We start from the raw sequence: 7,500 nt of genomic DNA on the forward strand, positions 1-7,500 counted from the left end.
GTCGAACTGTTTATCAACAAGCTCCGCCGGATAATTTTGAGATTTCAAATATCTTCTGTATTCCTTACACCTATTTTGTAGAAAGTCGGTAGTAGAACAATTGCGTTCGATTCTTAAAGCTACCCCAAAGGGGACTGCTCTTTTGCAATGTGAGGGATGTGAACTCGAAAAAGGTAGATAGAAGTGGCTATCGGTGGGTTTAGCATAAACATCAGTGCTAATAAACCCGTTACAAAAATGCAGCGTGAGATCAAGGACATTCAAATGACTTTCGAAGTAAACCAATTCGAATTTAATAGTAGGATATAAGTCATTGATATAATCAGTGAATTCCAATAATTTAGGAAAAACCCTGAGTCCAGAGGTCAAAAATATCGTCCCTGTATTTCCACCAAAGCATAGGTCTCAAGCTACCCTCAAATTTGGCTTCGAAATTTCAAAGTTCAGCTACTGGTCGTCATTATTTCATTCAACAAAAACTTTCTTGTTTATCGCAAAATGTTATTTATTTGGCCACTTGTGCCAAATGCAACCTGCAACCACAAGTCGGCCATGCTGAAGAACAAACGAACTTGTGACTTGGCTAACCACTTTAAATTAATAACTCTGAACATGAAATTTCACAAATCAATTTCATCATTATCGAACAAATAAGGTCTTTTGAATATTTTTTTACATCTCGAACAATTGTTACCCACTAGGGAGGCCTATTGGACTGCGCAATTATTTACCCTCAATCCTCATGGTCTTAATAAAAGGCGGGAATTTAGATCAAACCACCGCATTAATTACTACAATTGAGTACTTGTGAGTTGACATTTTCCCAATATGATGCATTTTTATCGATATGTCACCTATAGTTCTTTATTTGTCTTTCATTGTCATATCCATGTCATCTTGTAGCTTACATCTTTGTTTTGTTACGTTTCCTTAATTTCAATATTTCTGTTCTTTATATATAAGCCGCTGTTTTTGTGATTTGCACTCATTGTAAATAGTTTTTTACTTTTTAACTTTTAACCTGAAGAAGGCCGAACGGCCGAAACGTCGTGTATTAAACCCGGTCCAGAACAGTCAAGAGTTTGTCTCTTCGTCGCCTTTTTTTTTCGTACGCTAAACTACAAATTCGCGTTGAGACATTGTATTCTGTGGATCCTCTTACTGGGAGTTCATCGTTAGGTCAACTAACTGTACACTTCATATATATATATATATATATATATATATATATATATATATATATATATATATATATATATATATAAGGGTGTGGGCCCGAGGAAAACACCTGTCCATGGGTGCTAAGAATTTCTTCCCGAACATGGCAAATTGTTTGCCGCGCTAAACCGTACAGCAGTTCAAGTAAACGTTGTAATTTATGCTTGAGCGAGAAATTATCTGTGAACCGGAGCCATGTACATTGAACAAAAGAAATGAGTTAGTATCATGATCATGCAGGCACCGAGCGAAGGCGCTACAACAGAACAATTAGCTTAGTACCTAAACACCAACTTGTATGTAAATTTACGTAGTGTTTGTGATACAAAAATAAGTGCGCAGCAGTGCGAATAAAACTCCTCAAGAGTGAGGCTTCAAGCCTTACGAAACAGGCCTGTAGGGCAATTACTGTGTAGCTATGTTTTCATTCTCACAGCCCTCTATAGTTACGCTCTACCTTGTACTGAGCACTCTAACTGGCTCGATCACCACCTCTTAGTGAGTCTCTCAGGCCAACAAAGGCACCGTGAAGAGGATCTGCAAGATTCCTAGTCCAAACCTCACAACGTGAATGACTGTAGTAAGTAAAAAGGAAGCGAGGACGGACAACTTCTGACGTAAAAAAAAGTTTAAGAATTAAAAATTTAATAAAACGTTTCGGTCAAAGACCTTCTTCAGTTATGGCAACTTTTGAATAAAAACGAAACTTAAATAAGATTTAGGCGCTAACAATTACACAATAACAAGTGACAGCTGTCAAAAAAATTTAAATTTGCAAAAAAGAAGAACAAAAAGTGGTGCTAATTTGTAGAATTAAATTAAAAACAGAATGGTTGCTATTCAAACAAATTTTCACAGCTTCTAAAATGCAAGTAGTGGATGGAAATTTATTTTCTCACTGCCGTAAGGAAAGCTTTGAATGCCAAAGAAAATAAATTTCCATCCACTACTTGCATTTTAGAAGCTGTGAAAATTTGTTTGAATAGCAACCATTCTGTTTTTAAGGAGAATTTCTTTCTTCAAATTCATGGCACAGCTATGGGTCCAAAGAATGGCTGCAGTTATGCCGATCTAGCCATGGGCGAAATCGATCTCCAAGCTAAATTTTCCGGTCAGATAAAGCCGTCCCTGTGGTGGTAACCTGCGATCAAGCGTACTTTTCTTGAGACAGGGCGCTAAAAAGTACGCCTAATACAATTTCTTAACGAGTCGTCTGCCGCCCACCTGTCAAGAGTGATGTTATCATGTGTCATGCTATAAATGTGAGCCAATCAGATTTTACCGGAAATTACCTGCACGCTGCGATTCAAGTAAAGACGCGACAAAAACAAAATAGCACTCTGGCTTTGATTTCTGCAATCAAAGCTATTTCTGCAAATCCTGCTTGACAGTTGGTGCGGTTTCTCTGTTCAAACCATCAAGGAACAAAGAATTTCGAGATAAAATGGCAGAAAAAGCCCGAATTCTTCATGTCATCATCAGGCGCAATCAGCAGTACAATAAACTTTATTTAAACTCCAATATTTGAAATGCCAATAAAAGATGCTATAAAAATAGATATGAGGAAAATGGACTTTGAGAAATTCTAGTTTTTCAGCAGCAGCTACTCAGCTATCATTTTGTTATAAGTGTGTTCAGATTGTTCAGCGATTCCGTAAACAGTGTCGAATTTCTCTGTCAAGCTCGGCTGATTCCCCGAATGTGGCAGCCCTAAAGTTCTATTCGGTTCTTTTTGGATTCGCAACTTGTTGCTTCCGAATATATTCCAAAGGACTTGCCACAACTACAAACGTTTTCGAGTTGGTGGAAGAAGAACGATGCACAACACTATTGCGAAATCCCGTAGGAAGTACAACTGTAATGTCTTCTTTTACTCAAACCATTCTTCGGATGCATTCTCTCCGCTCTTCCTTTAAAGGTTTTTGAAAAAAATCTGAAGTCGAAGCAACAGCAGCCGTAAACAGAGCCTAAACATCACTCATGTTGAAATCCTTCTTGGCGGCCATAATTTCATCAGCTGTTAACCGATTTACAAGAAGTATGATTTGCAATTCTGTAACCAATCGGAGCGAGGTTCCAAAAGCTCTATTGTTTTTCGGCCAATCAGAGTAAAGTCCAGATTCTGGACTACGAGCAGACGACTCGTTAAGAAATTGTGTCAGGCGTACCTTTTCCCACCATGTCCAAGGAAAAGTAAGCCTGATCGCAGGTTACTGTGGTGGCGATATCATGACGATGTTTTTGATCTTTGGCAGCAAGGCCTTCCTGCTTTACATCAATTTACGGATTACATTAATTCTCTATATCCTACTATTAAATTTGAGTTAGTTTACTCTGAGCGTGAGCTCCATGTATTAGATCTTACATTATACCTTATCGATGGATTTATTAGGACAGACGTCTATTCTAAACCCACAGACAGTCATTTATATCTTCCACCTTCTAGCTGCCATCCCAAGCATGTTTTCAAGGCCATTCTTTTCGGAGTAGCCACAAGATTGAAACGAAATTGCTCTGAAGAAACCTTTCTTGCCAAGAGAACAGCTGAGTACAAAGGGTACCTTCTCAATCAAGGTTATCCTTCTAAATTAGTTGATGATCAATTCTCCAAAGCCTCCGCCATTTCTAGAAATGATCTACTTAGAACTCGTGGAAAAGAAGCGAAGAAACTATTTCCGTTTGTTATTACATTCAATCCAAATTTACCCGATGTTGGTAACATAATTAGAAAGCACTTGTTTATTCTACAATCCAACCCCAAATTAAAAGAACTTTTCCCTCGAGGCTCTGCCACACCAGTCTTCCGTCGGTCAAAAAACCTTAAAGAATTGTTAGCACCATCCCGCTTGAAAACCGCCGCAGAGGGACGAACGGATCACCACAACAATGGTTGTTTTAAATGCAATAGAAATAGATGCGATCTTTGTAAGAATTTCTTTGTGGAATCTAAATCTTTCCTTAGTTTTAAGACGGAAAAAAAATACACCATTCATTCCAGTCTTTCCTGCGATTCTAAAAACGTTATTTATTTAGCCTCTTGCAAGAAATGTCGCTTGCAATATGTTGGATCTACCACCACTGATTTTAGAATTAGGTTCCGTAATCACAAGTCTGCTATGCTTACAAACAAAACAACTTGCGAAGTAGCAGTGCATTTTAACAAAATCCCACATACCCAATATGATTTTTCACTTCCATGTATTGATCAGGTGCAGGCCTCATGCAACTCTGAAGAAATCGATAGGCTTTTAATTACAAAAGAGGCTTATTGGAGTGTTCAGCTGTTCTCTCTAGCACCCCACGGCTTAAATAAAAGGAAGGAATTCCATTCAAAAAACAGAATTTGTTATAATTAGTTTCCTTTCCCATAGAGTACGTTCTTACATGATCAACCGTTCTAAGGCCCTTTTCTTGGATTTCGTCAGGCCTTTAGGTTTTACATGAACTCAAAGGCCCTGACCGGGAAGCTCATTATGATTTACATTGTTTAAGGGCCCCTCTAGGGGTTTTGTTAATTTTTTTGCTTCGTTAATTTAGCTTTTTTGTCGTCTACAAATTAGCACCACTTTTTGTTCTTCTTTTTTGCAATTTTATATTTTTTTGACAGCTGTCACTTGTTATTGTGTAATTGTTAGCGCCTAAATCTTATTTAAGTTCCGTTTTTATTCAAAAGTTGTCATAACTGCAGAAGGTCTTTGACCGAATTAAATTTTTAAATTTATAACTTTTAAACTTTTTTTACGTCAGAAGTTGTCCTTCCTCGCTTCCTTTTACTTATGTATATATATATATCCCGCTCAGGGCAATTCTTCATGTTTTTCATTCGCTATAATTAATCAGTTGATTAACGGGATGGGTTTCATTTCTTCATTCTACGGTCTATATAAATAAGCCTGAATCATTAACTTGATCCCTCTGATTAGCTGATGCCTAAGTTGGTGTTTGCCTGTGAATCGTTAGTCGATCCTTAGGTTTAAGGCTGTGAAGGGGTTTAGGCTTTCCCATGCCACCCGTGAAAGAATCCCGGGATACTCACGATAGGCCAATTCACTGTCTCGATAGCTGCGTTGCCAGCGTGGTTGTCCTGATGGTGTAGTGGTCATCACACCCTACCGGTATTCAGGGGGACGTGGGTTCAAATCCCGCTCAGGGCAATTCTTCATGTTTTTCATTCGCTATAATTAATCAGTTGATTAACGGGATGGGTTTCATTTCTTCATTCTACGGTATATATATATATAAGAATCCCGGGATACTCACGATTTATCATTTAATTTATGATTTATCATTTAATTTATCATTTAATTTATCATATATATATATATATATGATAACGAAAACGTGAAGACCAATGTGGGGAGAGAGTTCCTGAACATTATCCGTAAATGCTTTCCGAAAAGCAATAAATTACACAAGATCTTCAACAAGAACACAATAAAACTATCCTACAGTTGTATGCCAAACGTAAGAACAATCATCGAAGGAAATAACAAAAGAAAACTGGCAAAAGGCAGCAAAGATAATGTCCAGAAGGAATGCAATTGTCCGAGGAATACCACGTGCCCATTACAAGGAAAATGCCTCTCAAGAGACATCGTGTATCAGGCAACGGTGAAGACCAGCGAAAAGGAAGAAAAGTACGTAGGACTCACAGCAACTGATTTCAAAGCAAGGTTCGCAAACCATAAAGCATCGTTTAAAGAAAGAGCGAAGAGCAACTCAACTGAACTGAGCAAATACATTTGGCAATTAAAGGACAGCAACACCGACTATACAATTTCGTGGAAAATTCTTTGTCACGCCTCGCATTATACTAACGCGACAAAACGTTGTAATTTATGCATAGCTGAGAAATATTACATCATATGCCAGCCGCAAACAGCAACACTCAATAAGCGCAACGAGTTGATTAGTAAATGTAGACATAATGAGAAATACCTATTGAAGAATGTTAGGTAAATAGGAGCGTGCAGCACGAACGGCCATGTATGACTAAAAAGGGGTAATCTTCAACGAATAAAATCACTCTTGGTTACACACTGATGAGTGCAGGACAAACTAAACGTCCTGTACGAAACAGACCTGTATGAAAACCAGAGGCAAAAGTATGATCGTGTCCTGATTATTCATTCATTTGTAATTGCCCTACCGCATGGTATAGAGCACTCTTAGTACAGCAAATACAAGCCTACTTTACGTATATATATATATATATATATATATATATATATATATATATATGCCACACATTAAATGATAAATCAGCCATGTTGCCAGCATGGTTGTCCTGATAGTGTAGTGGTCATCACACCCGACTAGTGATCAGGGGGACGTGGGTTCAAATCCCGCTCAGGGCAATTACAGTTTTCCCCAGAAGTTGTCCAGTGTTGAGTTTCCCAGTATATATATATATATATATATATATATAGATACGTAGACTTGAACTAGGTCAAAAACATTTATTTGCTACTCCGAGTTTCATGCTTCTCACGAAGCAATCATCAGGCAACTGCCAAAAAGAAGGAATACATGGTGTTTTACAGTGATTTTGAAAATAACGTTAGCAATTCACTATAGGCTGGGGTGCATAGCAACGGTTAAACAATACAAACTGTTTTCAGTGAGCTGCTAAAAATAAGCCTTAAATAATTACGCTATTGAGAAGGAATTTCTTTGCATGTCTGCAACTTGTTACAAGCTCATTTCTGTTGTTAAGGGTCGCCAAATCTGGTCTACAAATTATATAGTATTTCTCCCACAGACATAAATTACACTTCTTCGTTACATTTGAAGAAGTGTAATTTATGTCTGTGGGAGAAATACTATATAATTTGTAGACCAGATTTGGCGACCCTTAACAACAGAAATGAGCTTGTAACAAGTTGCAGACATGCAAAGAAATTCCTTCTCAATAGCGTAATTATTTAAGGCTTATTTTTAGCAGCTCACTGAAAACAGTTTGTATTGTTTAACCGTTGCTATGCACCCCAGCCTATAGTGAATTGCTAACGTTATTTTCAAAATCACTGTAAAACACCATGTATTCCTTCTTTTTGGCAGTTGCCTGATGATTGCTTCGTGAGAAGCATGAAACTCGGAGTAGCAAATAAATGTTTTTGACCTAGTTCAAGTCTACGTATCTATTCAAAGCTCTGGTAAACCCATTGAGCACTTTTAGCTGATGATCAATTTATCACGTCATTTCATTATATATATATATATATATCGACACGTGAAGCTCGATACGTGAAGTAGAGCGAATATAACGTTTAGAAGAAAGAC

At 37.6% G+C, this 7,500-nt stretch overlaps 1 protein-coding gene and 1 non-coding gene across 5 annotated transcripts in view; one reads left to right on the plus strand and one right to left on the minus strand.

Moving 5' to 3' along the window:
* Positions 1-7,500, minus strand: part of LOC138026686 (adrenocorticotropic hormone receptor-like) — a 56,718-nt gene that overhangs the window by 34,830 nt on the left and 14,388 nt on the right. The window contains exon 1 of one of the 4 annotated variants that reach the window (XR_011127320.1): positions 1,676-1,891. The exons of 2 other annotated variants lie outside the window; for them this stretch is intronic. The gene's annotated coding sequence lies outside the window, so the exon portion shown is untranslated. Of the gene's footprint in view, positions 1-1,675; positions 1,892-7,500 lie in introns of those variants that run through there. One more of the 4 variants, XM_068874129.1, reaches the window with a different exon arrangement.
* On the plus strand, positions 6,503-6,575 carry Trnat-agu (transfer RNA threonine (anticodon AGU)). The gene has a single exon. It is a non-coding gene; the product is annotated as a tRNA-Thr (tRNA).

The sequence above is a fragment of the Montipora capricornis genome, chromosome 12, assembly GCF_036669925.1.
Source record: "Montipora capricornis isolate CH-2021 chromosome 12, ASM3666992v2, whole genome shotgun sequence".
Lineage (NCBI taxonomy): Eukaryota > Metazoa > Cnidaria > Anthozoa > Scleractinia > Acroporidae > Montipora > Montipora capricornis.